The following is a 6,140-nucleotide window of genomic DNA, read 5'->3' on the forward strand; positions in this document are numbered from 1 at the left end:
GGTTGGTCTCAGTCCTCCGGCTTGAGCTCATCTTCACATTAGTAGCGGAAGAGTGGGTGTGATCCCTTCTCTGTAGCCCAGGCCCCCTCCTGGGACTGCTCTGACTGTGGTAGCTTTTATGCCGATTCTCAGGAGCTTTGACTCTTGCAGGGCATGGGGCCAGTGTAGACCATATTAACTCCTACATTTAGCCCCTCTGGCTTCAGCTGGGGCTCCCCTTCCTGGCTCTACAGAGTTAGTGTCCTCAATATCACTTTTCTCTCTTCCTCCTGAATTAATGTTACTAACAGAGAATTGTGGGAAGGGGTAGGAGGAGGGACGTGGAAACCTACAGCTCCCCTGTGAAGTCTTAGCTTCTCTCGCACCATTTCCCTGCAAGAAGTCCCCGAGGCTAGGTTTGTCCTGATTCCTGTTCAGTTCTCAAGTTCCAAGGACCAGCTTCCTTTGCCCAATGGGGGTGACATTGGATGCCTCTCCCAGACCCCAATCAAGGGCCACCCAACCTCTGCCGGGTCAAGTGAGAAGGGAAACAACTCTAATGTTCATGCAGTCCCATGGCTTTGATGCTGTGTATGTGCTGATGGCTTCAAAATATCTCTAGCTGCGACTCCCCCTCCTGGGGTCCAGATTTGGATCACCAACTGCCTACTTGGCATCTCTGCTTATGTGTCTAATGGGCATCTTATACTTACGATGGCCAAAATAAAACTCTTGATTCTGGTTCCCACCCCTAAACCTGTTTTGTTTCCTCTAGTCTTACCCACACTGTAAGTGGCACCACCATCTACTCAGTTGATCCAACCAAAAACCTCAGTGCTCCTTGATTCCTGTCTTCCTCCTACCCTACATTCAATTCATTAGCAAGTCCTGCCAGATAGTCTTTCAAAATGCACCCTGAACTTGAACCACTTCCACTGCTACCATCCTAGTCCGTCCAAGTCTGGATCACTGAGTAACTTCCTAACTAACTCCACTCTTAACCCCTCCAGCAGATCCTCCACAGAACGGACTGAGATGTTTAAAATGCAAATCAGATTTCTTCACTCCCCTGCTTAAAACCCCTAACGGTTTCCTACTGCACTTAGAATAAAATCCAAACACCTCCTAGAGGCACACAAGGTCCTGCCTGATCCGGCCCCTGCCTACTTAGATCCCATCTCCACCAGCCACAATAACCTCACTGTGTCTCTCGTCTTAATCCTTATCATGCTCAACCTTTCTGCAGTGCTTGATACTCTCCTCCTTCCTTGTGTTCTGCAATGTGTCACCTTCTCCCGGTTTCCTCCTACTTCTGTAACGTTCCCTCCCAGTTTCTTTCTCTCTTTGCTCTTTCTCTTAAATGTTGGTGTTCCCCAGAACACCAACATTGTTGTTTCCCACTTCATATTCCCCGAGTGGTCTCATGGCTTCAATTCCATCTATATACCAGTAACTCTCAAGGTTTTATCACTCTTTTGAACTTAAAGTTCTCACTTACCTATTAGACATCTTGAGTTGTTGCTCCATGGGCACTTCAAGCTCACCGTGTCCCAAACAGAGCTATTCCTACCTCCCATGCATCCTATCGGATCTTCCCTTCCTATGTTTGCATCTCACCATAGGCGACCTGGGCGTGTAAGCTTGGAACCTGAACGTTATCCTCAAATTTTCATTCTCCCTCCATGCCTGCATCCAGGTCTTACCAAGCCCTATGACCTTTACAGGGAGGCAGCATAATCGTGTTTAGGGGTGCAGAGCCCACAAGACAAGGGGCTTGTTTACTACCATCACAGAGTTGAGTTGGGGCCTTTCTGCTTCTGCGTGTAAGGATGACCAACTACCTGTCCCTGTCATTTTGCCATTTTTTTTCTGCTTCCACACAGCTGGAAAGGGATGCCTTCCCCAATCCTTTGCTTTTTTATAATATCAGACAGAGACTGGAATAGCCCTAGGGGAAAGGAGATCACTTAGATCTGCTACTCTCTGGTCAGGGGCCAGTGGGTCCAGCCCAGGTCAGCAGGCCTAGGCTTTTCTGTTGGGATATAAGGCCAAAGCCCTGGCATATAAAAGTCTGTATTTGATCTCTGTGCAGCCGCTGCTGAGAGAACTGAAGGTGTTGCTGGGTGAGGACTGGCTCAGGCAGTAGTGTGCTGTTGGACTGCTCCCTGGGGCTGGCGGATGGGAGCCCTGTTGGGTAGCATTTGCTGCTCTTTGTGGTATAAATACTCCAACACGGCCAATTTCAAGCTACTAATGTGATATCCCTGAACAGTGAGTGGGAAGAGAATTGGGCTCTCAGGGGCCCATGCCTGTGCCCTTGCCCTCTCCCTCCCAATTTTCCCAGATTTCCCAACATCTTGCCATTTTTATCCAGTCAGAAAGCCCGGGAGAGGTAGCTCTGGGCACTTGGTTTCTCCATCTCCCCATCTCTTTCCCAGCGTTGCCAAGCTTCCCTCCAGAACCATTGTTCCATCGACGCCTGGAGCAGTGTGTCAGAGCACTGAGGTTTCCCCACCCCTTTTTCAGTGTTATGTTTGCTATTCCCATAGTTGACAAATGGTCTCTCCTTACTCAGTACTTTTTCTGAAGCTCAAATGTGCTTTTATTCTTTCCCTGCTTAAAATCCTTTTGTGATCCTTTGGACCAAGGCTCATCTCTCGATGCTAGAACTAAAGTCCTTAAACCTCTCATCTTCCTGTTCCTGGACTCTCTCCCTCATGATGCTCCCTTCACTCTTTCCCAAACCCTGCCACAGGCCCTGCTTCCTTGCTTCCCCAAGCACAGAACCCTCCAAACTCTCAGCCTGTTGGAGCTGTCTTTGTGATTCAAGTCATTAATTCTTGGGACTCTTATCCCCCAATTATATGTAATGGGGAAAAAAGCCTAACTTAAAAAGAAAAATGCAATTTCACATTCCTTTCAGACTCCATTCTGTGCCCTTGTTCTTACCTTACGGAAGAGAAAACGCAGGCTGAGATGGATTAACTGAGTTGTCCAAAGTCACTATTAAGGGGAACTGAGATTTGAATTCAGGTCTGTCTGACTCCAAAGCCTGTTCTTATAACTACTACATGGACACCTCTGACTAGGACTACTGTTTTCTCCACTTTATTCATTTATTTAACGTTATGTGCCTGGCACAGGGCCACACCAGGCCAGAGTCTCTCCCACAGGATGAGGCTGGGTTCAAAACAGGCATCAGGAGAAGTTTTATTCAAGTAAATGGGAAAAGGGCCCCTAGGTGCCCAGCAGCGATCCCAAGCGAGAGCTACAGGGGACCCAATTTGGTCAACCCTCTGTCCTCCTGAGCTGCTGGGCTCTCTCTGACCCCTGAATCCATGTTTCCTGCTGAGGAAACATGAGGACCAGACCACTCCGGCCAGACTCTGGGAGCGGGCCTGGGGTGAGATAAGAGATGCACAGCCCGTGGGAGGAGCCTGAGCTGCCCAGAGGGCCAGGCAGGAAATCACCCCTTCCTTGGGGCCAGAGGGGAATGACTCAGGGCTGACGGGTGGGAGTTCCGTTTTTGCAGTCCGGGCAGGCTGCAGTGAGGCCTCTTGGACAAAGCACTTGGGTTCGCCTTTCCCACAGCCGCCAGCCAAATGAGGCTTCAAGAGGCGTGCCTCGGCCTTCCCTCTTCCCTTTTCCATCATTTCCCTGGAAACAAGTTTGTGCTGCTGAGTTGGTCTCTTGTTCCAACCCTTGCCCAACCCAGGTCATCCCCTGTGGGAATACAGCTGCCAAGTGAGGCAGTGAGGACTGCACCTAGATAGGGCTGGGGCAGGTGAGGCTGAGAGTTTAGGGGCTTTGGCCTGAAGTTCTCTGCCTTGTTTGTAGTGGCATCCTGGGTCCTATGGTGCCACAGTGGACGTGTGAGCTCTTCTGTTGGGGGAGAATGCCCTTGGGGCCCGCCCTTAGCCCAGGACGTGGCGTGCAGTATGCAATCAAAGTATTGGTGTTGGATTTGCAAGCTGGTATTATACCCCAGTCGGGCCCTTTCCCCTGTGCCAGAGAAGCACCACAGCACTGTGGCTACGAGAAGGATTCTGGATCCAGAATGTCTCGATTTGAGCCCCAACTCTGCCATTTATGAGCTGCCAGACTCTGGCTAAGTTACTTAACCTCTCTGAGCCTGTTGTCTCTTTTGTAGAATGGGAATGATAATAATAGTACCTACCTAATAGGGTTGTTGAAGATGAAAGGAATTAATATGTGCCACGTGCTTGGGCCATGCCTGGCAATTAAGCACCATGTATGTAGCAGCTGTTTTTGTTCTTTCAGTGACTGGCACTTCCAGCAACCCAGTCATCTAAACAGAAGTGTGGCAATAATCCTAGACTCTTTCCCTTTCCTTCCACACCCATATTCAACCCCTGGCCATTCTTTCACCTAAGTATTTCTTCCAGCTCACCACCACTCCATCGCTTCTTCATTCTCTCTCTCTTTTTTAACAGCTTTATTGGAATTTAATTTACATACCATACAATTCACCCAATTAAAGTGTGCAATTCAATGGCTTTTAGTATATTCACAGATATATGAAATCACAGTCAATTTTAGATCACTTTTATCTCCTCAAAAAGAAATCCTGGGACTTCCCTGGTGGCACAGTGGTTAAGAATCTGTGCTCCCAATGCAGGCAGCCTGGGTTCGATCCCTGGTCCGGGAACTAGATCCCACATGCATGCTGCAACTAAGAGTTTGCCTGCCGCAACTAAAGAGCCCACGAGCCGCAACTGAGGAGCCCGCCTGCCACAACTAAGAACCGACGCAACTAAATAAATAAATAAATATTTTTTTTTAAAAAAGAAATCCTGTATTTTTTTTTTTTTTTTTTTTTTTTGCAGTACGCGGGCCTCTCACTGTTGTGGCCTCTCCCGTCGCGGAGCACAGGCCCCGGATGCGCAGGCTCAGCGGCCATGGCTCATGGGCCCAGCCGCTCTGCGGCATGTGGGATCCTCCCGGACCGGGGCACGAACCCGCGTCCCCTGCATCGGCAGGCGGACCCTCAACCACTGCGCCACCAGGGAAGCCCAGAAATCCTGTATTTTTTAGCTCTTGCCCTCCTATCCCTCCATCTGCTAATCCCAAACTCTAAGCAACCTGCAATTTACCTCCTATTTCTAAAGACTTGTCCATCTGGACATTTCATATAAATGAAATACAAACAAATACAATATGTGGTCTTTTTGTGACTGGCTTCTCTCTTAGCATGGTATTTTCAAGGTTCATGCATGTTGTAGAGTGCATCAGCATTTCATTCCCTAATGGCTGAAATAATATTCAATTCTATGGATATACCACATTTTGTTTATCCATTCATCAGTTGATAGACATTTGGGTTGTTTCCACTTTTTGGCTATTATGAATAATGCTTCTATAAATATTCAAGTACAGTTTTGTGTGGGCATATGTTTTCATTTCTCTTGGGTATATACCTAGGAATGGAAGTGCGGGGTCCTAAGGAAATTTTATGTTTAATTGTTCGAGGAACTGCTAGGCTCTTTTCCAAAGAGGCTGCACCATTTTACATTCCCACCAGCAATGTATGAGGGTTCTAATTTCTCCTTGCCAACACTTGTTATTATCTGACTTTTGATTATAGCCATCCTAGTGGATATGAAGTGGTATCTCCTTATAGTATTTTTAAAAAAATTATTGAAGTATAGTTGATTTACAATGTTGTGTTCATTTCTGCTGTACAGCAAAGTGATTCAGTTACATATATATATATTCTTTTCCATTATGGTTTATCACAGGATATTGAATACAGTTTCTTGTGCTTTACAGTAGGACCTTATTGTTTATCTATCCTATATATAATAGTTTGCGTCTGCTAATCCCAAACTTCCAATCCTTCCCTCCCCCACCCCAACTCTCCTTACAGTTTTGATTTGAATTTTCCTGATGACTAATAATGTTGAACATCTTTTCTTGTGCTTATTGGCCGTTGGTATATCTTCTTTGGAGAAACGTCTATTCAGGGCATTTGCTTATTTAAAAAAATTGGGATATTTATCTTTATTGAGTTGTAAGTCTTCTTTATATATCCTAGGTACAAGTCCCTTCTCAGATATGTGACTTGCAAATATTTTTTTTCCCATTCTATGGGTTGTCTTTTTTTTTTTTTTTTTTTTTTGCGGTACGCGGGCCTCTCACTG

The sequence above is a fragment of the Physeter macrocephalus genome, chromosome 3, assembly GCF_002837175.3.
Source record: "Physeter macrocephalus isolate SW-GA chromosome 3, ASM283717v5, whole genome shotgun sequence".
Lineage (NCBI taxonomy): Eukaryota > Metazoa > Chordata > Mammalia > Artiodactyla > Physeteridae > Physeter > Physeter macrocephalus.